This window comes from Choloepus didactylus, chromosome 10 (genome assembly GCF_015220235.1).
Source record: "Choloepus didactylus isolate mChoDid1 chromosome 10, mChoDid1.pri, whole genome shotgun sequence".
NCBI lineage: Eukaryota > Metazoa > Chordata > Mammalia > Pilosa > Megalonychidae > Choloepus > Choloepus didactylus.
Genome location: NC_051316.1, coordinates 120,521,961 through 120,549,027, shown reverse-complemented (window position 1 = coordinate 120,549,027; position 27,067 = coordinate 120,521,961). Strand labels below are relative to the sequence as shown.

At 39.1% G+C, this 27,067-nt stretch overlaps 1 pseudogene; it reads left to right on the top strand.

Moving 5' to 3' along the window:
• The first annotated feature begins 20,713 nt into the window (after positions 1–20,713).
• LOC119504663 lies at positions 20,714–21,212 on the top strand (annotated as a pseudogene).
• The last annotated feature ends 5,855 nt before the right edge of the window (positions 21,213–27,067 follow it).

Sequence of the window (27,067 nt, the reverse complement as noted above, 5' to 3'; positions counted from 1 at the left end):
TCCACTCTCAGCTCCTGTGCATTCTTCAAAGTGTCTCTCTTGGCTGCAGCACCTCCTTCTGTCTATGAACACTTTCATAGGACTCCAGTGATTCAACTGAGACCCACCCTGAATGAGTGGAGTAACACTTCCATGGAAATTATCCAATCAAAAGTCTTGCCCACAGTTGATTGAGTCACATCTCCATGGAAACACTCAATCAAAGGATTCCAACCTAATCAACACTAATACATCTGTCTCCAGAAGACTGCATCAAAGAACATGGCATTTTGGGGGGCAAAATACATCCAAACTGGACAGATACAAACTTAACTTCAATAGCATACATATGCTATGTTCCTATATCCCTTTGTTCCTCCCACATTTTTCTTGTCATAAATTATATACTTTCACAATATAAGAAACTAAACTATCAATTTATCTTTACTTCTATGCACTTTCCTTTTAAATACTGTAAGAAGTAAAAAGTGGGGTTACAAACCAAAAATACAATAGTACTGCATTTATATTTACTCATGTCATTACCTTACCAGAGATCTTTATTTCTTCATGTGACTTTGATCTGTTGTCTAGTGTCCTTTCCTTTCAAGCTGAAGAATTCTCTTTAGCACTTTTGTAGGACTGGTCTAGTGGTGAACAGACCCCTTAGCTTTCGTTTACCTGGCAATGTCTTAATCTCTCCCTCATTCTAGAAAGAAAGTTTGCTAACTATGGAATTCTTGGTTGGCAATATTTTTTTTTCTTTCAGCAGTTTAAATGTGTCATTCCATTGCCTTCTTGCATCCATAGTTTTCCATGAAAAATTGTACTTAGTCTTATTGAGTTTCCCTTGTATATGACATGTTGCTTCTCTCTTGCTGCTTTCAGAATTCTCTCTATATTTTTGGCATTTGACAGCTGGGTTATTATATGTCTCAGTGTGGCTATATTTGGATTTATCCTGTTTGGAGTTTGTTGACCTCCTTGGATGGATATATTCATGTTTATTATCAGATTTGGAAAGTTTTAGGCCATCATTTCTTCAAGTATTCTTTCTGCCTCTTTCTCTCTTCTTTTTCTGGGAGCCCCACAAGGCATTTTTGGGTCAACTCGATGGTGCTCCACAGTTCTCAGTTTCTGTTCACTTTTCTTCTTTCTTTTTCTTCCTGTTCCCCAGACTGAATAATTTAAATGGTCTTATCTTCATGTTCACTTATTCTCTCTTCTGTCAGCTCCAACCTGTTATTGAACCCCTCAAGGGAATTTTCATTTCTGTTACTGTGGTCTTCAGCTCTCTTTGGCTCCTTTCCATGATTTCTGTCTTTTGAGATTTTCTTTGTGTTCATCTATTGGTTTTCTGATTTCCTTTAGTTCTTTATGTTTTCCTTTAGCTCTTTGAGCATATTTAAAGTCTTTGCCTGATATGTCCAATCTCTAGTCTTTCTTGTTGATGGTTTCTAATTCTTTATCCTGTTTCTGGACAAAGTCATCATTTCCTGCTTCTTCTGTTTTGTAATCTTTTGCAATCTGGAAATTTTTATGTTTTGAGGTGCTATCTCTGAAATTTAGACCCTGAGGTATCTGTTCTGTAAACTTAGATCCATATAGTTTCATGATAGAGATTTCCTTAGCTGCCAGGAGCTATCAACAAGTAAAAACCACCTTTTTCAGTCTTTGCAGATTGGTCTATGTGAATTCTCTCCTTCAGAGCTTAGCTAACTTTAGAGAATAGCCCAAGGCACAAGATAGGATCCTTTCAGGTCTTTTCTGAGCATGCAGCTTGTCCTGAACATGCACATGGCCAGAGGCATTCCCACTTTTACATGGATCTGAATGTCCCTTTCCCCTAGGAACTGCACCTCATGGTCCTGAGCACTGTGCTGTATGTCCCATAGTCAGCAAATCTTTGCTCCAGGCAGCTGTGATTTGACTGTTCTCCTACAGTGTCCTGTAGGAGAGTTCTGTGAACTGCCTTCTACATGCAAGTTCTGAGATGGCAGCTAGTGACACAGGGCCTGGTTCAGTCCTTCAGGCTGACACCAGCCAGAATGGCACAGATGTACATGCTGCTAATATGTGCACAAGGTTTGCTCTGATCTCTCCAGAACCAGGACCAGAAACCTGCACTGGGAGCACCAGCCAGATCTTTACCAAGCTGGTGAGGCAATAGGGTAGGGGCCGACCATGGTGCCATGATCCTAAAACTTTTAAGTTGCCTTTTGTTTGATGCAGTGCTTGCCCTGTTACTGCAACCCTTTAACTCTTTTTCTGGAGCTTTTAGAAAGATGGTGCCAACTCTTGATTGTTGCTCAAAGCTTCTGTGAGGGAATGGAGCCCTGGAGCCCTGGAGCTTCTGCCATCCTGATGACTGGAAACATTTCAGTGCAGTTGTTTTAAACTATTGTTTTAGGTTGGTTTGTTCACAGCTATAGATAACTACAACAATAACTAAATCACTTTACTTCTCTCATTTTCAATTTGTCCATCTATAATACAGGGATAATTTTATTAAGACCTTCTGTACCTATTCACCACTTGTGGGAATAATATGAACTGTATATGTAAGCTTGCTTTATAAATAATAAGAGTCTATGGAGAAGCAATTTATTATAATTATTGCTCTAAATCATCATTACCTTGGAATGAATACAAAAAGACCATAGGTCCTGCTCTCAAGGATCAATGATATTAGCTCTTGGTTCACTATCATTTATCCTAACCACATGAAGGTAAGTGGCATCATCTATGGAGAAACTGTAAAAAAGTGTAAACAAAAGTGTATGGAATGGAAGGAGGAAAATGGAAATCAAGAAGTGGGTTTAAAAGAAATAATATAACATTCTCTTTTTCTTATCAAGCCCTTCTGAAGAGCTCAAATCAGAAGGGCATTTCCAAGCCTATTTTTAGAAGGCACTGAAACTGTTCTCTCCAGCTTCAAACATGGAGACCTAACACAATTTCCTCTTCTGCACTCACTAAACATTGCCCCTGTTCCCCTCCTCTTTGTTCTCTCCCCCTGTATGCTTAGAATACCTGTCTCTCCAACCAGATATAAACTTCTTTAAAGACCGAGTCCAGGGATTCTTCATATTTTGACCCAAGAGAAACCATCACAGCACTTTGTAAATAGAAAGTACCAAATATGTGTTTATAAAATAGACAAAAGACAAAATCCAAACAGTATAAATAAGTTTTGAAAGATACTAAAGGGCCAATGATTGTTAACTACTGAGTTTCTTCCTTTAAAATTGAAAATTGAGAATTAAACTACTAGTTTTGCCTGCTTTGTTTTTTTTTTTTTTTTTTATTTTCTAGTTTGCAAGATTTTCCCCTAGTCTTCATTAGTGCAGTCTGCCAAATATTCCAGTAATCTGGGAGTATTCCTGTCTCATTTTGGGATTGTGCTTCCTGAGCCCCCCATGGCACACAGTTGTGGAAGCTGTGAGTGTGAGTGGTGTGTGTCACTTTGGGTGGAACATGTAAGTTCTGATTCTAGACCCTCCCAGATCTCTCGTCCCTCTGGCAGTCAGCCCCAAGGCTCAAGCAGTGGCTGCTCCCTTTGCCTGGCTCCCTTGGTGACTATGATAAGCAGAAATACCCTCCCCCCTCCTGACCTATAATGGACACACTGCATGAATAACAAAGAAATCTTTGTCTCATTTTAAGCCCTTGAGATTTGTTTCTTGCTTATTGTTTTTTTTTTTTTCCCTATAGCATAACTTTCTGATATAGCCTGATGGAAACAGCCCCTAACACCTAGTGACCAGCACTGATTAATGGGTTTGGCAGAGTTGGAAAGCAGAAGAATCACAGCTTCAGGACCATTCCTCTCCTTTCCAAATCTTTGTCAGCAGAATATAAATTAGTTTAGCAATTTGGCATTTAACTGAGGTGCCAAATTGTTTCCATAGAGACCACAGCCTGCACTTCTTCTAGTGACTGAATTGTGCGTATTTTTCAGGCTGTCCAAGCTCCATGTTAAACTTTACATTAAAACAGCCTATAGGGTCTCAAGTTTTATTTGGAGTTGCCTTAGATGGGTTCACCAGGAAACAGATTCCAAGACAGAGATTTGCATGAAGGAAGTTTATTAGGGAGTGCTGTCTAGAACAACCCTTGTGATGGAGTGCGGGTAAACAGTCGGCCAGAGGGAGAAGCTGAACTGTGGTGCAGTCACAAGGAAGGCCTCTGCTGATAGTATGTGGAGCTGATTAAATAGCCCTCCAGAGTTGTCCTGGTTGAAGCAAAGGAACCAGGCTTTTGTATCCCTATTATCAACCAGTCATTGGCTTTGGGCAGCCACAGGGGAGAAGGGTCATCTTCAGCAGGGCAGCCTCCTTCAGTGGAGGGCCTCAGCTGTGAGCCCCCGCAGCCAACTCTCCAGGCAACTGGAAAAAACTTGTGCCTCTGTCCTGAAGGGAGTTTCTGTGTTGTGCAAAGCAGCCAAATTGTACAGGATTATACAATTTTAATAAAATCATTGGCAGCCTACTACCAAGTTGTCCCTCATCCAAATCAATGCCTCTTAGTTTTTGTCCACAATGATCTTCCCACTGGGGCAGCTGTTTTCTCATCTCCAACTGTTCAATCTCCAATTGAACCTTAAGGATTCAGCTCAAACATCATCACTCCTAGAAAATTTCTCCTGATGGTATTCCCAGCCATGATTGTTCTTTATCCTGGATTTTCTTCACACTTTGTGCCAGTCCTGTGTTATGTGTTACCTGTGTGTGGAAAAGGCCCTCTAGGGGGATGACTGTAGGGTTCTTCCTCAAACCTGGGGCAGAGAGAACCTAATATGGAAGATAGTCAGGCGATAAGATGAGGGTCAACACAGAGACACTCTAAGGGACATTGGTTTCTCCAGGGTCCCACACAGGTGGCACTAAGCCTGTGATTCCCAGAATGTGTGCCATATCTTATATGTCAGAGTCTTCTCTCTTTTTGTACCATATTCTCAATTTTATTCTCATTGCTATTCCTGAAGCTTAGTAAAGGACTGTTTAAATGTTCCCTTCTTGGCTTGCCCTTGCTTCTGAGGCTTAAAGGGAGAATGGGTCACTTCAATTCATCCCCAGGCCTTCTGCCTTCATTCACCACCCCAACTCCATCCCCACCCATGGCTGGAGCCTGCATGGTGATTGTGGTGTTAATTATTGAGGGATTTCTCCCTGGGAGAGGATATGTCAGAGGGTGACAGTTCCGGCTATGTGGTCCAACAGTTTCTCCAAGTAATAATCCTCCCTCCATAGTCAATCTCTGATTGTTTTATTGTTTTGCAGGGAAACAAATTTCTTCATACTTTGAATTGCTGTTATTTGTACCCAAATTACAATCCTCATTAGACTGTAAATTATTTGAGATAAAGAGTAAATTTAGGAAAATCACTAGAAGTCTTAATTTTGCTATTTGCAAAATGAGTGGCTTTAATTCTTCAAGGGGACTTCAGTCTGCAGAACTTGCTGATTTTATATGTCAGCCTAAAATGATAGGATGCCCCAATTCCAGCAAGGTTGAAACTGCCTCATCTCCAGTTTCTTTATTAGTTTACTGGCAGATACGCTGCCTAAGTCTTTTTGTTACTGTCAAGTAAAATAACTGCTCTGGAAAAGAGAGAGAGAGTGAGAGACAGAGAGAAAGAGAGAGAGAGAGAGAGAGAGGGAGCACAGAGAAAGTAAAACATGGAAATTTCACAACAGCCATCATCAGGAACTCAGCAGCAATTTGACTTAAAGCAGCTTGAAATTTTAAAAGAAAAACAGAATATGCAATCTGCTCTCTCATTTGCTTTCTGTTTCCTCTAAAAACCAAACTCTGTCGCCCCACAGATTTCCCCTGAAAAGAAACACATTGCACAGCTTGACCTGTAATTTAAATCACAATTAAAGCTTCCAGTTAGGATGCATCCTCCTCATAAATTTGCTATTAATCCCCCAGTGTTCCATTAAAGTCCCTTATCCTCTTAAACACTTGACACCAGTTTTATTTTTCCTAGACATAGAATGCTGAATTATAGCTTATTTATGAGTTTCATGAATAAGACTGATTTGATTGCCATTTTCAGAGAAATTCTCACCAGGTTATTACACTCCTAGATCCCATTAACTAATAAAAAATATACAAAATGAAAATGACTCCTAATTAGTCTTCCAAACAGATTTGCTGGCAACGTTTCTTTATATAAAAAGGAAGATGCCACCAACCAGCACTATTGAGAACATTTCTTCCTGGAGCCTCTGCTCAGCACTTCTACCTACATTAAATCTAATACTTTTTTTTTTATCAACACTTACAAATCTACCTTTTAGCCTTTTACAGCATTTATCCCTAATTGGGCATTGCTTCTGCACTAAGAATTCACTCCCAGTGAGCAGCTTCTAAAGTGGTTCAGATTTTATGTACTTGGCCTAAACTTGGATCCCCACTATAAATCCAAGCTTGACTGGGAATGCTGGAACATCTGGTGAAATGGGATCCATTGACTTAAGGGCTTCAGGACTCACAAGGAAGGGAGAATTATTTGAGACTTTAAGACTGATTGCTACTGTAGGGCAGTGTAAGCTTGCTGTAAAAAGTTATGCTTTATAATCAGTAAAACAAGAACTGAAAACCACTACAATATTACATTCCATACAGCATATATTTCTGCTGTACTGTCCACTGACATTGTAAGCACTCAAATATCTGTTGAATGAATAGATGGATTTTAGTACCCTCCGATCAAAGCCTAGTTCCCTGCCCCAGTTTCTTCATCTATAAAATGGAAATAATAACAGAATTGTTGTATTACATGAAGCAACTTAGGGAAGTGCTTTGCACTGCACGAGTATACATCAATATTTTAAGCAATAACATTATTTATTAATAATAATCAACATAAGATGACTCAAGCGAAATCTGAAATAAAAGATTATCTTAAAAACTTGAAGAGCAGAGATGGGAAAAACTGTTGTTTAAAAGTTGCAAACATTGTTCTTAAGTGTGAAGGACTGAATTAAACTTGTAGCCATGAATGCCTTTTTTTTCTGTAAAATCATTTGAATAGATACTTAAGTTTATGCAAATGTAGAGCAATGATCCTTTGCTGGAAAAGAAACATTCCCTACATGTAGCACCAAAGAACTGAACTGCTTTACTAATAGTGTAACATATTGACATTATTGTAGGAATGGATGAACTGTTTGTTTCCTAAATACTGTATGTTTCTAGACCATGCTGTATGTGCCACTTTGAAACTGTTATGGACTCCAGAAGAGCCATGATCTTTTAACCCAATCTTGTTGGGTGGAAGATTTTATTGTTTCCTGGAAGATGTGACACCAAACTGTGTGTGAGACCATTGATTAAATTATTTCCATGGAGATGTGTCCCTGCCCATTCAGGGTGGGTCTTTATTTTAAATTCAATTTTATTGAGATTATTCACATACCATACAATCATCCAAAGTGTACAAACAGTTGTTCATGGTACTGTTATATAGTTGTGCATTCATCACCACAATTAATTTTTTTTTCAATTTTAGAACATTTTCATTACTCCAGAAAAGAAATAAAAAGAAAAAAGTGAACTCAAATCCTCCTATACCCCTAACCACCCCCCTCCATTATTGACTCATAGTATTGGTATAGTACATTTGTTATTGTTGATGAAAGAATATTAAAATATTACTAACTGTAGTACATAGTTTGCAATAGGTACATTTTTCCCCATATATCCTCTATTGTTAACTTCTAGTTATAATGTTTATACATTTGTTACAGTTCATGAAAGAAATTTCTAATATTTGTACAGTTAATCACAGACATTGTCTACCACAAGATTCACTGTGCTATACATTCCCATGTTTTAACCTCCAACTTTCCTTGTGGTGACATACATGACTCTAAACTTCCCTTTTCTACCACAGTCACATGCCATTTAACACTGTTAGTTATTCTCACAATTACATGCTATGGTCACCTCTGTTCATTTCCAAACACTTAAGTTCAACCTAGTTAAACATTCTGTACATATTAAGTAACAACTCTCCATTCTTTAGCCTCATTCTATATCCTGGTAACCTACATTTCATGTTTATGGGTTTACATATTATACTTAGTTCATATCAGTGAGATCATACATATTTGTCCTTTTCTTTCTGACTTATTTCACTCAACATAATGTCCTCAAGTTTCACCCATCAAGCCGTTTTTTTTTTAGAACATTTTTGTCACACACCAATTGATGGTTCCCTGTATAATCAAATAGTTATGCATTCAGTACCAACACCACTATCTATATAAGGACATTTCCATTTCTTCCACAAAGAAAGAGGAAGAGTCAAAAAGAAAAAAAAAAAAAAGAAAGCAAGACAAAAGAAAAAAAAAGGAAGAAAAACATGACAGCTAAAAAAGCAACAAAAAAAGATAAAATTAAAATAAAGTACAATAAAAAAAGTCAGACATCACCAATGTCAAGAATCCCATACCCCTCTTTTACATCCCCCTCTTATAGGCTTTTAGCTTTGGTCTATTGCCTTTGTTACATCAAAGGAAGCATAATACAGTGTTTCTATTACTATAGTCTCTAGTTTGCATTGAATGTATTTTTTCTCCAATACCACCCCATTTTTAACACATTGCAAGGTTGACATTCATTTGTTCTCCCTCATGAAAAAACATATTTGTACATTTTATCACAATTGCTAAGTATTCTAGGTTTCACTGAGTTATATAGTCCCAGTATTTATCCTTCCTCTTTCCTTCTGGTGTCCCACATGCTCCTAACCTTCCTCTTTCAACCACACTCACAGTCATCTTTGTTCAATGTACTTACACTGTTGTGCTACCATCTCCCAAAATTGTGTTCCAAACCTCTCTCTCCTGTCTTTTCCTATCTGTCTGTAGTGCTCCCTTTAGTATTTCCTGTAGAGCAGGTATCTTGTTACAAACTCTCTCAGTGTCCGTTTGTCAGAGAATATTTTAAACTCTCCCTCATATTTGAAGGACAATTTTGCCAGATATAGGATTCTTGGTAGTTTTTCTCTTTCAGTATCTAAAATATATCATACCACTTCCTTCTTGCCTCCATGGTTTCTACTGACAAATCCACACATAGTCTTATCAAGCTTCTTTTGTATGTGGTGGATCGCTTTTCTCTTGCTGCTTTCAGGATTGTCTCTTTGTTTTTGATGTTTTATTATCTGATTATTAAGTGTCCTGGTGGTCCAGTTTGCTAATGCTGCCATTTTGCAAAACACCAGAAATAGATTAGCTTTTATAAAGGGGGTTTATTTGGTTACAAGGTTACACTCTTAAGGCCATAAATTGTCCAAAGTAACATATCAGCCATTGAGTACCTTCACTGGAGGATGGTCATTGTCATCTGGAAAACCTCTGTTAGCTGAGAAGGCATGTAGCTGGCATCTGCTGCAGAGTTCTGGTTTTAAAGGGGCTTTCTCCCAGGATGTTCCTCTCTAGGCTGTAGCTGCTCTCCAAAATGTCACTCTCAGTTGTTCTGTATCTGGGCCTGTGTGGCTCTTTTTCAAGTACTCCAGTGATCCAATAAAGACCCACCCTGAATGGGTGGGGCAACACCTCCATAGAAATAATCCAATGAAAGGTGTCACCCACAGTTGATTGAGTCACATCTCCATTGTAACACTGAACCAATAGGTTCCAAACTAATCAACACTAATATGTCTGCCCCCACAAGACTGCATCAAAGAACATGGTATTTTGGGGGACATAATACATCCAAACCAGCACACTTTGCATAGGTATATTTGGATCTATTCTGTTTGGACTAAACTGCACTTCTTGGATCTGTAATTTTATGTCTTTCATAAGAGACAGGGAATTTTCATTGATTATTTCCTCTATTATTGCTTCTGCCCCTTTTCCCTTCTCTTCTCCTTCTGGAACAACCATGACACATACATTCATGCATTTCATGTTGTCATTCAATTCCCTGAGACATTGCTCATATTTTTCCATTCTTTTCCCTATCTGTTCTTTTGTGTGTAGGATTTCAGGTGTCTTTTTCTCCAGTTCCTGAATGTTTTCTTCTGTCTCTTTTTTTTTTATTATTAAATTCAGTTTTATTGAAATACATTCACACACCATACAATCATCCATGATATACACTCCACTGTCCACAGTATGATAACATAGTTATGCGTTCATCACCACAATCTATCTCTGAACATTTTCCTTACATCAGAAAGAACCAGAACAAGAATAAAAAATAAAAGTGAAAAAAAACACCCAAATCATCCCCCCATCCCACCCCATTTGTCCTTTAGTTTTTATCCCCATTCCTCCACTCATCCATACACTAGATAAAGGGGGTGTGATCCACAAGGTCTTCACAATCACACTGTCACCCCCTTGTAATCTACATTATTATATAATTGTCTTCAGGAGTCCAGACTGCTGGGTTGGAGTTTGGTAGTTTCAGGTATTTACTTCTAGCTATTCCAATACATTAAAGCCTAAGAGGTGTTATCTATATAGTGCATAAGAATGTCCACCAGAGTGACCTCTCGACTCCATTTGGAATCTCTCAGCCACTGAAACTATTTTGTCTCATTTTGCATCCCCCTTTTGGTCAAGAAGATACTCTCAGTCCCACGATGCCGGGTCCACATTCATCCCCGGGAGTCATACTCTGCATTGCCAGGGAGATTTACACCCCTGGGAGTCGGGTCCCATGTAGGGGGGAGGGCAGCGAGTTCACCTGTCGAGATGGCTCAGTTAGAGAGAGAGAGGGCAACATCTGAGCAACAAAGAGGTACTCAGGGGGAGACTCTTAGGCACCATTACATACAACTTTAGACTCTCCTTTGTGGTAATGAGCTTCATAAGGGCAAGTCCCATGCTCGAGGGCTCAGCACATCAAACCGCCAGTCCCAATGTTTGTGACAACATCAACACCAGTCCAGGTGAGGATGTCCAACACATCCGCACATTCCCCCAGGTCCTTGGGGCTAGGGAGGGGGAGGCTGTAAATATATTTCTTATTATCTGCCCAAATACTCTGGGATGTGTCACTATTTCACATTAACCTATACAAACCTACCAGGTCTCACTTCCTAGTCAAAGTTCTATGTAATTATGGTATTTGAACACACTGTAAAAGTTAAATTGTTTAGAAAATATGGATCCTGTACCAAATAAACATCTCTTCCCTTGGTCTCACATGGAAGTTGAAGTTTTAAAACACAGTCAGTTTCAACCTTTATCCTTTGGTCTGGCTTGCCCTGGTCTTAACCAGACCTGCTTCATCCATATCACTAATTGAAGTCTGGGCTCTTTTTCAGCCTTTTTTTTTTTTTTTTGACAGTGGCTGTATGCACTAATACTGACATTCATATCTGCCGAGCTCTAGCTCTGAGTTTCAGGTGTCTCAGAGATATGCATTGTTCCAGAGACCAATCAGGTTACACGCTAGGGGATCAGCATCTCAAAGTTTAGAGATAGGCCTTACAATTCAGGGATAGAGTTAACTGCTGTAAGAGCTTACAATCTAGGGACTATTACAATTATTGTGTCCACGTTAGGCTATGTTCTAAGATTCAATTCTGAGTTTACACATTGTAGTTAGTCCATATTGGTGAGGCATCATCCCTCTCACCATGTTTTCTTCAACACTTTTACTCCTATAAATATATTTTCCTACAATTTTATAGAGTTACATTCACATACCATACATTTATCCACAGTGTACAATCAGTTGTTCATGGTATCATCATAAAGTTGTACATTTATCACCACAATCAGCATTTGAACATACTGATTACTACAAGAAAAATTGTTTCTTTTTTTTTAGCAATAAGAAAAAATGATAAAAAGAAAAATAACATGTCATACAATACAATATACTACTAAGGACAGCAAATAACACCACTACCAAGAATCCCATATTACTCCCCTATATCCCCTTCTCATATACATTTAGCATTGGCATATTGCCTTTGTTACATTTAATGGAGGTATATTACAATGTTACTGTTGACCATAGACTCCAGTTTGCTTTGATTATGTTTTTTCCTGAATACCATCCCTTTTTCAAATTTCTACATGGTTGACATTCATTTGCTTTCCCACATGCAAAAACATTTTTATATTTGTATATTTAGTAACAGTCATTGGCCACTCCAGTTTTTGCCATGTTATACAGATCCAGTCTTTATCATCTATCTATACATCTGGTGTCATACATTCTCCTATCCCACCTCTTTCAGCTTTACTCACAGACATCTTTGTTCAGTGTACTTACAATACCGTGCTACCATCACACAGTATTATGCTATCTATTTCTGGATCTATGCAATCAATCCTAAACATTCTGTAGTCCTTCAGCAACAAATGGCTGATCTCTGCCCTCTTTCTGTCTCCTGGTCGCCTGTGTTGTCAGCTTTTAACTCCCAAAGTTTGTTCATTAATGTCTGTTCATATTAGTGAGACCATACATAATCTGTCCTTTTGTTTCTGGCTAACTTCACTCAACATAATGTCCTCAAGGTTCATCCACATTATTACATGATCCATGTCTTTGTTCTGTCTTACAGCTGCATAACATTCCATCATGTGTATATACCACAGTTTGTTTATCCACTCGTCCTTTGATGGACATTTGGGCTGTTTCCATCTCTTGTCAATTGTGAATAATACTGCAGTAAACATTGGTTTACAAATGTCTGTTTGTGTCTTAAGTTTCAGTTCCTCTGAGTATATACCCAGCAATGGAATAGCTGGGTCATATGGCAAATCTATATTTAGCTTCCTGAGGAACCTCCATACTGTCTTCCAGAGTGGTTGCACCATTCTACATTCCCACCAACAATGAATAAGTGTGCCTCTTTCTCCACATCCTCTCCAGCACTTGCCATTTTCTGTTTTTTGGATAATGGCCATTCTGGTAGGTGTGAGATGATATTTCATTGTGGTTTTGATTTGCATTTCCTTAATACCCAGTGAAGTTGAGCATTTTTTCATATGCTTTTGAGCTATTTGTATTTCCTCTACAGAAAAATGTCTGTTCATGTCTTTTGCCCATTTTTTAATTGGATTGTTTGTCTTTCTGTTATTGAGATACAGGATTCCTTTATATATTCGGGATATTAAACCCTTATCTGATATGTGGTTTCCAAATATCATCTCCCATTGTGTAGGTTGCCTTTTGACGTTTCTGACAAAGTCCTTTGATGTACAAAAGTGTTTAATTTTGAGGAGATCCCATTTGTCTATTTGGTCTTTGGTTGCTTGTGCCTTGGGTGTGAGGTCTAAGAAACCACCTCCCTTCACAAGATCTTTAAGATATTGCCCTACATTTTCTTCTAAAAGTTTTATGGTCTTGGTGCTAATGTTTAGGTCTTTGATCCACTTTGAGTTAATTTTGGTATAAGGTGTGAGATGGACATCCTCTTTCATTCTTTTGGAAATGGATATCCAGTTCTCCAAACACCATTTATTGAACAGGCTGCTCTTTCCCAGTTGCTTCGGCTTCACCGCCCTATCAAAGATCAGTTGTCCATAGATGCGAGGGTCTACTTCTGAACACTCAATTCGATTCCATTGATCAGTATATCTGTCCTTATGCCATTACCATGCTGTTTTGAGCACTGTAGCTTTGTAATATGCTTCAAAGTCAGGTAGTGTGAGACCTCCCACTTCACTCCTCTTTCTCAAGACATTTTTGGCTATTCGGGGCACCTTACCCTTCCAAATAAATTTAGTTATTGGTTTTTCTATTTCTGTAAAGTAAGTTGTTGGGATTTGAATTGGTATTGCATTGAATCTGTAGATCAGTTTAGGTAAAATTGCCATCTTAACTATATTTAGTCTTCCAATCCATGAACATGGTATGTTCTTCCATTTTTTCAGGTCTTGTTCAATTTCTTTTAGCAGTTTCTTATAGTTTTCTATGTAAAGGTCTTTTGTGTCCTTGGTTAAGTTTATTCCTAAATACTTGATTCTTTTGGTTGCTATTGTAAATGGGATTTTTTCTTGATTTCCTCCTCTTGCTGCACATTACTTGTGTATAGGAACACTGCAGATTTTTGCATGTTGATCTTGTAGCCTGCTACTTTGCTGTATTTATTGACTAGTTCTAGTAGCTTTGCTGTAGATTTTTCTGGATTTCCTACATATAGAATCAAGTCATCTGCAAATAGTGAAAGTTTTACTTCTTCCTCTCCAATTTGGATGCCTTTTATTTCTTTTTCTTGCCTAATTGCTCTAGCTAGAACTTCCAGCACAATGTTGAATAGCAATGGTGATAGTGGGCATCCCTGTCTTGTTCCTGATCTTAGAGGAAAAGCTTTCAGTCTCTCCCCATTGAGTGTGATGTTAGCTGTGGGTTTTTCATATATTGCCTTTATCATATTGAAAAAGTTCCCTTCTATTCCTATCCTTTGAAGTGTTTTCATCAGGAAAGGATGTTGAATTTTGTCAAATGCCTTTTCTGCATCAATCGAGATGATCATGTGGTTCTTCTGCTTTGATTTATTGATGTGGTGTATCACATTAATTGATTTTCTTGTGTTGAGCCAGCCTTGCATACCTGGAATAAATCCCACCTGGTCGTGGTGTATAATTCTTTTAATGTGCTGCTGGATTCCATTTGCGAGTATTTTTTTGAGGATTTTTGTGTCTATATTCATTAAAGAAATTGGTCTGTAATTTTCTTTTTTTGTAGTATCTTTGCCTGGTTTTGGTATTAGGGTGATGATGGCTTCATAGAAAGAGTTAGGTAGCTTTCCCTCTTCTTCAATTTTTTTGAAGAGATTGAGCAGGATTGGTACTAATTCGTTCTTGAATGCTTGATAGAATTCACATGTGAAACCATCTGGTCCTGGGCTTTCCCTTTTTGGGAGCTTTTTGATGACTGACTCAATCTCTTTACTTGTGATTGGTTTGTTGAGGTCATCTATTTCTTCTTGAGTTAATGTTGGTTGTTTATGCTTTTCTAGGAAGTTGTCCATTTCATCTAAGTTGTCTAGTTTATTAGCATATAGTTGCTCATAGCATCTCCTCATTATCTCCTTAATATCTGCAGGGTTGGAAGTTATATTTCTTTTCCCATTTCTGATTGCATTTATTTGCATCTGCTCTCTCTTTTTTTTTTTTTTTTTTTTTTTTTTTGTTAGCCCAGCCAGTGGTCCATCGATTTTATTGATTTTCTCAAAGAACCAACTTCTGGTTTTGTTGATTCTGTCTATTGTTTTCCTGTTCTCAATTGCATTTATTTCTGCTCTAATCTTTGTTATTTCTTCCCTTCTGCTTGCTTTGGGGTTAGTTTGCTGTTCTTTCTCTAATTCCTCCAGGTGAGCAGTTAACTCTTCAATTATTGCTCTGTCTTCTCTTTTAATATAGGCATTTAGGGCAATAAATTTCCCTCTCAGCACCGCCTTTGCTGCATCCCATAAGTTTTGATAAGTTGTGTTTTCATTGTCATCTGTCTTGAGGTATTTACTAATTTCTCTTGTAATTTCTTCCTTTACCCACTGGTTTTCTAAGAGGGTGTTGTTTAGCCTCCATAGGTTTGTGAATTTTATGACCTTCTGCCTTTTATTTATTTCCAACTTCATTCCATTGTGGTCTGATAAAGTGTTTTGTATAATATCAATATTTTTAAATTTGTTGAGACTTGCTTTGTGACCCAACATGTGGTCTATCCTAGAGAATGTTCCATGAGCACTTGAGAAAAAAGTGTATCCTACTGTTGTTGGATGTAGTGTTCTGTAAATGTCTGTCAAGTCTAGTTCATTTATCATACAATTCAACATCTCTGTTTCTTTAGTGATCCTCTGTCTAGATGTTCTATCCATTGATGAGAGTGGTGTATTGAAGTTTCCAACTATTATTGTAGAGGTATCTATTTCTCCTTTCATTGATCGCAGTGTTTGCCTCATGAATTTTGGGACATTCTGGTTTGGTGCGTAAATATTTATGACTGTTATGTTTTCTTGATGAATTGACCCTTTTATTAATATATAGTGTCCTTCTTTGTCTCTTTTAATTGTTTTGCTTTTGAAGTCTAACTTGTCTGATATTAATATAGCTACTCCTGCTTTTTTCTGGTTGTTGTTTGCATGAAATATCTTTTTCCAACCTTTCACTTTCAGTCTATGTTTGTCCTTGTGTCTAAAGTGAGTTTCTTGTAGACAGCATATAGATGGATCCTGTTTTTTAATCCATTCTGCCAGTCTGTGCCTTTTATTGGGGAGTTTAATCCATTTACATTTAGTGTTATTACTGTAAGGGCAGTACTTTCTACTACCATTTTGTTTTTTGGAATTTATATGTCATATCTTATTTTTTACTCTCCTTTTACCTTTCCTGATAATCTTCATTTCTGCACTCTTCTCCAACTCTCTCTCTCCTGTCTTTTCCTATCAGCCTGTAGCACTCCCTTTAGTATTTCTTGTAGTGCCGGTCTCTTATTCACAAACTCTCTCAGTGTCTGTTTGTCTGAAAATGTTTTAATCTCTCCCTCATTTTTGAAGGAAAGTTTTGCTGGATATAGAATTCTTGGTTGGCAGTTTTTCTTTTTCAGTATCTTAAATATATCATGCCACTGTCTTCTTGCCTCCATGGTTTCTGCAGAGAAGTCTGTACATAGTCTTATTGACTTTCCCTTGTATGTGATGGATTGCTTTTCTCTTGCTGCTTTCAGAATCCTCTCTTTGTCTTTGACATTGGACAATCTGACCAGTAAGTGTCTTGGAGTAGCTCTATTGGGATCTATTCTATTTGGGGTACGTTGTACTTCTTGAATCTCCAATTTTCTGTCTTTTATAAGAGTTGGGAAATTTTCAGTGAATATGTCTTCTATTACTCTTTCTGCCCCTTTCCTCTCTCTTCTTCTTCTGGGATACCCATAACACGTATATTTGTGCATTTCATGTTGTCACTCAGCTCCCTAAGACCCTGCTCATATTTTTCCATTCTTTTCACCATCTGTTCTTTTGTGTGTATGAATTCGAATGACCTGTTTTCCAGTTCACTGATCCTTTCTTCTGCCTGTTCAAATCTACTGTTGTGTCCCTCCATTGTGTTTTTCATCTCCTCCATTGTGGCCTTCATTCCCATGAGTTCTGCCATTTGTTTTTTTAAGTTTATGAATTCTTCTTTATGGTCAGCCAGTGTCTTCTTTATATCCTTCAGCTCTTTTGCTATATCTTCCTTCATTTCATCAAATTTATTTAGCATTAGTTGCCTCCACTCCTGTGTCTCACCTGAGCTATTAGTTTGTTCCTTTGGCTGGTCCATGTTTTCATGTTTCCTGGTATGGGTTGTTATCTTAAGTTGTCTAGGCAGCTGATTCTCTTGATTAGTTTATTTTGGAGCTTGTTTTCTGTCTTTTACCTAGTGGTTTTCTTGTTGGTTGGCTTTGTTCTCTGGCTTCTGTTATTCAGTTCAACTTATTCTAGACCTCTTAGGTTCTATTTAGTTGATCAGAATTTTTCCCCTCTTGTTTTTTCTGTTTCTTGCTCTGCCTCTATGTAACATTTTTGTGAGTGGGTCTCCTCAGATATGGTCGACCCTAGTCAGATTTTCCCAGTCTAGTGAGGCCCAGGTCTCATTGGGAGGGTATGGAGTTTTCCTGAGAATGAGACCCTCCTATGAGGCCTTTAGAATTGGTGCTTTTCCTCTCCTATCCAGCAGGTGGCGCTGGCCAGCCCACAGCTCCCCCACCAGTGTAAGGAGGTGTGGAGACTTTAGTTCTCCTGGTGACTCTGATCCTGTCAGGGCCGTGGCTGACTGAAGCCGGAATCTGAATTCCAGCCCCTGGGGTCGGAATTCCCAGAAGGAGGACTGCCAGTTGAGCTGGGCCTCCCTCCACTCTCCCAATCCTCAGAACTCCAGTTGTCTCTCAGGGGCACTATTCCCTTCTCCTCTCTCCTCTTTGGGGCCTCTCCAGGTAGATTCCTTGGTCAGCCTGAGTTGCCAATTAAAGACAGGGGTGGAGGCCTTCAGTAGTGAATACGGAACTCAAAGACACTGTGGGTACTCTGTCTCCCCTCAAGCCCAGCCTAGTCCTTCAACCTGGGCTTTCCGATAGAAAATAACCACATATATTACTTTTAGATTTAAAAAAAAAAAAAGTAGAAAAGAAATCAAGAAAAAGAAAAAAGGAAAAAAAAAAAAAAAAAAAAAAAAGAGTCTCTTTTAAAAGTCTTTCCCCAGCCTGGAAGTTTTGTCAGTGTCAGAATAGAGCATTTAAAGATATGCTTTGGGCTATTGTCTGATAATTACTCTCCAACCACTTCAGTTCCACCCCTGCTGGGGGCCATTGAAATGCAAAAAGACAAGGGATCAGTGAGACGCCAGAAGGGACAAAATGCAAGGGAAAAAAAAATGGCTTTTTTGGAGTCTGAGTATGGGTGCCCGCTTTTACGTGCCCCCACTTCTTGGAGCCCAGCCCTTCTTTAGCGCCCCATCTCCCAAAGTTAGTTAATTAATTTGTTAATTAATTCTGCAGTTGAGGCTGGGTTGATCCTCCCTTCTTGCCCTCAGCAGATTGCTGTTTTTTGTTTTTTTTTCCCCCCCTTTCAGGGAGCCAGCAGCAAGACAGTCTGTGAGGTCTGGGTGGGGAGGGGCGCCAGACCCCTGGTCAGGGGAACTTACAATGTTCGCTTTGATTTCAGCTTTTCCTCCAATTCCAAGCTTGTGTCCAATGTGTGATTGGTTACTGGAGACCCTGAAAACACTGTTTCATATAGTTCTTGGGTAATTGGCAGCTGCTCTAGGGGAGAGACGAAATTCTGCTCCTCACCACTCCGCCATCTTGCCCCGCCTCTCTTCTGTCTCTTGAAATCTGCTGATGTATGTCTCCATTGTGTTTTTCATCTCTTGTGTTTCATTTCATATGTTCTGCCAGTTGTTTTTTTCAAAGTTTTGAGTTCTTCCTTATGTTAGCCCAATGTTTTCTTTATATCCTTCATCTTTTTTGCCATATCTTCCCTCAACTCATTGAATTGGTTTAGCATATTTATTTGAAGATCTTCAATTAGTTGTTCCAATTCCTGTATCTCAGTTGAAGTGTAAGTTTGTTCCTTTGACTGGGCAATATCTTAATTTCTCCTAGTGTTATTTTTAGTTTTCTGTTGTCTAGGCATCTGGTTTCCTTGTAGGTTTTCCCAGAACAGAACAGGCTCAGATCTCAGGAAGGGGATATATTCAGTATCAGGTTTCTGTGAGGGTGTGTCCTAGAAGATTGACAGACTTTCCCATGAGGCTTCTAGCTGCTGTGCTTTTCCTAACCTGCCCAACATGTGGCACCTGTCAGCCCTTTGCTCCCCACTGGTGTAAAGAGATGTGGTCCCTTTAATTCACAGTAGACCCAGTCCTGGCCAGACTGAGGGTGTCAGAAGCCAAGCTTAAGTTGTTTCTGGTTTGATTGTTTGGGTCAGAGTTATGAAGAGAGGGAATCCATTTGAGTTGGGCTCCACCCCCTTCTTCTTAGGGAAGATACACCCCCTAGGGAGTTATCTTCTACATTTGAATTACTCCTTTGTCTCTCTGATTCTGTTAACTCCACCCCTGTCTGGGTCAGCACCCAGAACTGAAAATGCCTGAGGCTTTCTCCACTGAGCCACTCATATTGAGAGAAAAAAAGGAGAAAGAGAGAAAGCCCCTTTTCAGAGATAGTCCCCAGCCCTCCAGTTATGCCTGTTGGCCAGAGCTAGTACCCAGTCCTCTGTGCTCCTTTTCTTGGGACACAGCCATTTTCCAGTATTCTAAGCTCAGCCATCTGCAAAAGCCTCTGTATTTATTTTCTGCCAGCCCAACCTCCTCTCCACTGGGAGCAACCTCAGGGTACTTTGCTTCTTGTTAGGGGTTTGCCTGTGTTTGTAGCTTGTATTCCGCAGTCCACATTTGTTAACTGAAACCCCAGTTGGAGCTAGGTTGAGCTATATTCTCTTGCTTCTGGCAGGGACTGCTTATTTCTCCCACAGTAACATTTTGCAGCTTAGCCTGCTGTGGGGGGAGGGGTGCCGGTTCCAATACTTAAAGGCTTTTATGCTGCAATCTCAATCATTCCACCCATTCCAGGCTGGTGTACGATATGTGGACAGTCACAGATGTCCCCCAACAGTTGTTACAGACTATTCACTAGTTGTTCCTGGCTATTTACTAGTTGCTCTAGAGTACTAACTAAATTCCACACCTCTTTATGCCACCATCTTGCCCTGCCCTCAGGGTGGGTCTTGATTAGTTCACTGGAGTACTTAAGAGAGCTCAAGAACCCACACAGATGCTGATGCTTGGAGACACTTGAAGATACAGACAGAAAGACATTTGGAGATGCTAAGTGAAGAGATGAAGCCCAGAGTTTGTTGAAGAGAAGCTAAGAGAGAAATGCTCCAGGAGAACAAGCAAAGATGCATAGAAGCTGAGAGAAAGAAGCTAAGAGAAACAGAAGCCCAGAGACATTTTGGAGAAAGCCATTTTGAAACAAACCCAGGAGCAAAGGGCCAGGAGACACCTGCCACGTGCCGTCCCAGCTGACAGAGGTGTTCCAGATGCCACTGGCCATTCTTCAGTGAAGGTATCATCTTGATGCCTTAGTTTGGACATTTTTATGGCTGTAGAACTGTAACTTTTTAACCTAATAAACCCCCTTTATAAAAGCCAATCCATTTCTGGTGTTTTGCATAACAGTGGCTTTAGCAATCCGGGAACACTGTGCCTGTCCTTACAGAAGTAAATGAGGAGGCACCGCAACCCTCCGCACCTCTGTGAACATGGCACTGCAGGCAGCATGGAGCATTCGGATCGATGTCAGCAGCCTGTGCATGGCCTCAGCACCCGTGATTTCCTGTCTGCTGCAGCCCTGGGGGCTGGGGGCGAGCACTGTTCAGTTGATGCACACTGGGCCCACTCTGTTCTCAGTGTGGAAATTCACAAACATGAATGGCTAACAACAGAAAATTGTACTGGAACAGTGGGAATCAACAATTTTGCACAGGAAGCTTTGGGAGATGTCATCGACTGTAGTCTTCTCAAGGTTGGGACAAAATAAGAAGAGTTTGGTGATTTATAAAGTGTGAAAGCTGCTAGTGAATTTTATTCTCCTCTATCAGGAGAAGTAGAAGAAATTAATGAAGTTCTTGCAGAAAATCCAGGACTTGTCAACAAATCTTATTATGAAGATGGTTAGCTGATCAAGATGACACTGAGTAATCCTTCAGAACTTGATGAACTAATGCATATGAGAAGCACATAAAATCTGCTGAAGAGTGACAATGGAAAATAAACTAGTCTGAAACAACTTAATCCAGCAATATTTTAAATAACTGGTACATAAAAATTTATAATAGCATCTTTTAGCAATACCAATAGGAAAACAGAAACTACTTGTTCCAACTATGCTATTGGAAGAAGATACCCCTTAATTTTCTAATGATAGCAGATAAACACAATTTGCGTCTTTTTCATATCACCCAGTGATTTAGACTAGGATCTAGTTATTATATTCAGAATTCATGAAATTATCTGAGGTAAAAAATACTTGTAAAAATTATGTATTCCTTACATAATATTGTAACTTGCTTACTTCACTTCCTGGATTTGGGTTAAAATACTTAATGATATTTTCATTGGACACAACTTGGAGTGGATATAAGTTTTTGTTAGTTTTATAGTGTGAGGTAAGGAACACAACCATCTTAATTTTGCAGTATAACATGTTTGCTGGTGCTGTTTTCATACAACAAAGCAAGAGGCTTGCAGCAAAAAACCCTTTAATAACAATAAAACATTCAACTTCTCCATTAAAAAAAAAAAGAAGTAAATGAGTGGTTTTTCAAGAAGTTTCCCACAGAAGTTTGGGAGAGGAGACCTGGAAATGGCAGGAAAGACTTGGGCTCACAATGTTCATCACACACTGATGAGGGAGAACAAGACATGGATTGTTGATGCCTCAACTGAACTCCACAATGAATATCCTGCAAAGGATGGTATTTTAAAGATAAAATCCCCAAACTCTCAGAAATGCATTGATGCTTCACTAATATGTGTGAGGTCCCTTGGGAACCAAATGGCAAGACCACGCTCTTATGAGTGGGAGTGAGGCTTGGGGAGAATGGAATTTAGGGAGACTGGGGAACAAAAGGTATTAAACACAGGCCTATGGATTTCCTATCGGCCACCCACCCAAAGCGGGGAAGGGATAGAATGGAAAACAATGTTGTAGGATAGGGCTGGAATGAGAAAGGGAGGGGAGATAGCGATTAAGGCAATTCCTGAGTGTCTATGCATGCTAATATTTGATGGATGATGCAAGTATTACCTATGAATTTAAATAAGGGAAAAATAACAACAAAACAAAAACAACCAACTTTCATTTGAAAGTTTTCATTTGGAAAACAGAGAATGGGTATTTCTCTGGTTTGAAAAGAATGGCCACCATTATAATCTTTATATGTTCATTCAGTTTCCTATTCATTCAATAAATATTTATGGGGCACAGCTCTGTGTCAGGAACTGAGCTGGGTGCTAGATTTGGAGAGACTAAGGCAAGTCCATTGACATGAAAAACTCACAGTCTAGTGGGGAGACAGATAAACAAATGCAATATTGTGAACAGGAGACTGTATATGTGAGAGTGGGACCCAAAGGAGGGGTAGAAAATTATACCTGGATAGCAACAGAGAAAGTGGTGACACTTGAATTTTACCATTTCAACCTGAAACCAAAGTTGTCCCCATAATGTGGCACAAAGTTGATTTTACGTTGCAGGGCAAAAAAGCAGAACCCAGGGGCAAGGCTATGGTGCTGTGAATGCCCTTTGAGGCATAAAGCTAGAAAGTGGATTACAAAGCAGATTCTCAGCCTTATGAATGTCACAATGGTCACTGATGGCATTACACAAATAACACAATATCTTTTCTAGCAGATACAAAGTTTTGGATGTTAGGCCAATGAGAAATTATCACTACCATTAAAGTGCTGAACCTTAAAATATTGAATATTTTGTGGAATATATTGTGTATTTCAATATTTAGCATTTTTTCAAGTCTTTCTTCCTTTACTCTATCCTTTCCCTTTACATTGATCAGAAAATAGCAAATGAAACCCCCAAACTTAGTTATATTCAACCAATCTTTATTAAGTGTCTACTATATGCTAGGGTACTGAAGTATGTCACAAAGGTGGAATATAGGTCAGAAGAAAATTTTGGATAAAGTTTAAGGGCTTACAGAAGAGGATGCAAATAAGTCTTTCAGGAATGATCAGATACTGGTTTTGAAATATAAGTAAATACACATGGTGGGGGTGTGAAGAGAGGATGAGCATTTAAGGGAAAGGGTTCAGCATGAGTAAAGTCACAGAGATGGAGATGAGGGCATCATGTTTCACAAATGACAAAAAGTTCTTTAAGATGGCACATAAAATGCCCCATAATCGGCTTCTTGCATGTCATGCTAAAGGTTGCTACCTCTTGCTTTGTACATTATGTTTATATTCTATATCCTTGCCTGTGCAATCTACTCTATTTAGACTCCCCTTCCCTTCATCTATTCCTCTGGTTACTGAGGAATTATACATGACCATGGGTATAGGACCCACATTTTATTCCTCTTAGTATCCCAGCGGCCAACACAATTCTTGGCATTATGTAGTCATTCTATACTTACACTCATTCATTTATTCATCTGTCCATTAACAACGTTATTGAGCCCTTTCTTTTGGTTACTGGTTGGTGCTTGGTTCACAGTAGTGAACCAAAAAGACATGGTTATATCTAAGGAAGAAACAGCAGGAGATGAGTCCAGGGAGAAGAGATTATGGAAGACCAGGCATGCTGCCTTAAAGAGGTTAGAGTTAATTCTGTAGGCAATTTTCACCAAAGGTTTGGACAGAGAGAAGACATATCGTCATATTCTGATTTAGATAAATATGTATTGTGTAGAATTTTAGAGAGGGCAAAGACTTGTGGCTAATAAGTCCTACTGAAGTAGGAATTTAAGTCAGAATTGGAAGACGAGGAAATACTTGTGGCTGTAGAGGCCTGTAACACAATTTAACGGATAGAGAAAAATTGCAGAAGATCTTGTGGAAAAAAAAAATCTAAGAATGAAGAGTCTGTTTGGATGTAGTTAGAACTGAATTTGGTGGTAAAAGGGAACCAGTTGGAGGAGGATCAAATAGATGTGTATGGATTTGAAATAAAAGGTAAAAAGGGACCAACACGAATGGAAATCAATGAAATGAGAGTAACACCTGAGAAGAGGAGCCAATAACTACCCCCTTGAAGGAAGGAGTGTGGCAAAGGCCAAGAGAGGTGAGAGGCCACTTTGGTTATAAACCAACGTGGCAGGGATAAAAGCCAATGATAGCTAAGAAAACTAAAAAGTCAACTGTGAAAAAAGTACAAATAAACTGGACTACTATGGAGAAGGAATGCTGTTTCAGAAAATCTGTATTGAATATGGAATGTGAGAATCTGAAAGTAAGGCTCTGGTAGGAGCAAAACAAAGATAACTGATATTCTTCATGAAAAGTAAGAGAAGACTTCCTCCACCAGTTTTTAATGAGCTTTGCTTTATAAACTTAAAGAAATCACGAATAAAATATAACAAACGATATAATATAAACAACATACAAGCTCAAAAATGAAAACAGAAGGAAAATTCCCAGTGCCAGAAGCAAACTGAAAAACTGAAGAGCAGAAAGCAGGAGCTGACACCGTGGCAGCCCTCCAACATCTTACACTTGGTTACAGGCATCAGCAGTCAGTATCTGAGGTTTTAATGCTGGAGCACAAGGCCTTGAGGAGCCGGAAGTAGGCCCTCAGGTAAGGCCCTCAGCCTTAAAGAGCTGTCAGCCACTGGAAATGGAAAACCTCCACCTACTAGTCCGAGAAAGAGGCAAGGAGGTGTGTTCTTTGCCTGGGGCTTTGGGGTAGGCAAAGGGTACCAGTGAGAAATCAAAACTCCAGGCCTGCAACAGATCTAAATTTATAGTATCTGCATAAATCAGGAACCATAAGCTCAGAAACTGTCATTTCAAAATGCTCCAGGGTTGTTAAGAGCCAAAACCCTGGCAGAAGCAAATGGCTAACTGCTCTGAAGGGATTCTTTCACAACTCAGGGCCTAAGAGACTCCATAAACAAAACAACCCACAAAAGAATAAAACCATATGAAGACATAAAACATCCTGAGAAAGAATCAGCAAATGTTGAAAACTGGAGAATTAGGAACTCAAAAACTGGAGAAAATATAACTACCTGAAAGAAAAGATAAAATAAAGATATTTAATGAGATTAAAGAGATAAAACAATAGAAATAATATTGAAATAGGCAAATTTCACAAAAGAACCAGACAGAACATCTAATATTGAAAATAATATCATCATTGAAATGAAAAGGATGCCATAGGTGAATGAATTGAGTCACCTTTTTCCAAGTTTGTCAGACAGAGTGTACTTGGTGCACTACAGTCAAAATTAATAGTGCTAAAAAATATTGAAAATGGGCTGCTACTCAATACAATTTTATACAAACCTCCTCATTATCAATTCATCCCCTTGAACCCCCAAATTAATTTCTCCACAAAATGAATCACTCTTTCCTTATTTCTGCAGTGAAGATGAAATCCTTTTATTTTTTAATTTTTTCTTCTCTCCAAGGCTCCAGGGAGGGAAGATTCATCCAATAAGAACTACTTTCACACTCTAAAATTAGAAAAGTACACCCAGGGAGAGAGGGTCCCTGCTAGCACCCTGGAAGAGTGGAAGACCAAATCTTTCTCTTAGGTCCCCCTTTATGGCTTTATCTCTGTCTCCTTGCTGGTGCTGCTGCCTTCTACATAAGGGCTAAGGCTCCACTGACCTGTCAGATTTCTGTTTGGCACAACCACTGCCTGCCACTGTCAAAACTTTTTGATCCATGGTGATGAAACAAGAAGTGTACTCTATTAATACAACATCTACCCTACAGTTTATCTTTGTTTCCACCCCCTAGTCCTCCATATTCAGGAGTATTAGTGGCTTCGTGCCCTGGTCTTCTCTGCTTCCTTGTGGTAATCTCAAGAGGGAGACTTGTAAATCAGCCATTAGCACTGTCCAACTTTACCATATTTAAAATCTATACTACACCTAATATCCTTAAAACTTACATTTAACAGAAATTCCTTAGTGTTTCAGGCATATACTGAGACTAAAGATGATTTGCTCCCTTCCTTTATAAACAAATTTTATTTTAATAAGTTGTAAGGGAAGCAGTTAGATGTGTATACTTTCATAACCACCCAAAAAGACCTTATCTATCAGAAGTGCATTTGCATGTATGCTTTCATCCATTTGACTGATATACTTAAGTCAAATTATTTATCTATCAAAGTAATTGCAAAGGCTAATAATGTCTGTTTTACAGTTTTACTCTGTTATGGGTTGAATTGTATCCCTCAAACAGTTCTGTGAATGTGATCCTATTTGGAAATAAGGTCTTTGAAGATGCAATTAGTTTAAACGAGACCAAACTGGATTATGGTGGACTCTAATCCAGTATGACTCTGTCTTTACAAGAAGAGAAAATTTGGACACAAAGACAGAGAGACAGGCAAGAAGGCTATGTGAAGACAGAGGCAAATGTGTCTACAAGTCAAGGAATGCCAAGGATTACTGGCAAACACCAGGAACTAGAAGAGGCTAGGACGTTGTGCCAGATTGAATGTGTTATGTCCCCCCAAACGTAATCTTGTGTGGACAGACCTATCAGTGTTAATTAGATTGTAATTCTTTGAGTGTTTCCATGGGGATGAGCCCCACCCAACTGTGGGCGGTGACTCTGATTGGACAATTTCCATGGAGTTGTTGGCCCGCCCATTTAGGGTGGGTCTGAATTAAATTACTGGAGCACTATATAAGCTCAGACAGAAGGAGCAAGCTTGCTACAGCCAAGAGGGACACTTTGAAGAAAGCACAAGAGCTGCAGATGAGAGACAGTTTGAAGGCGGCCGTTGAAAGCAGACTCTTGCTCTGGAGAAGCTAAGAGAGGACAAATACCCCAAGTGCAATTAAGAGTGACATTTTTGAGGAACTGCAGCCTGGAGAGGAATGTCCTGGGAGAAAGCCATTTTGAAACCATAACTT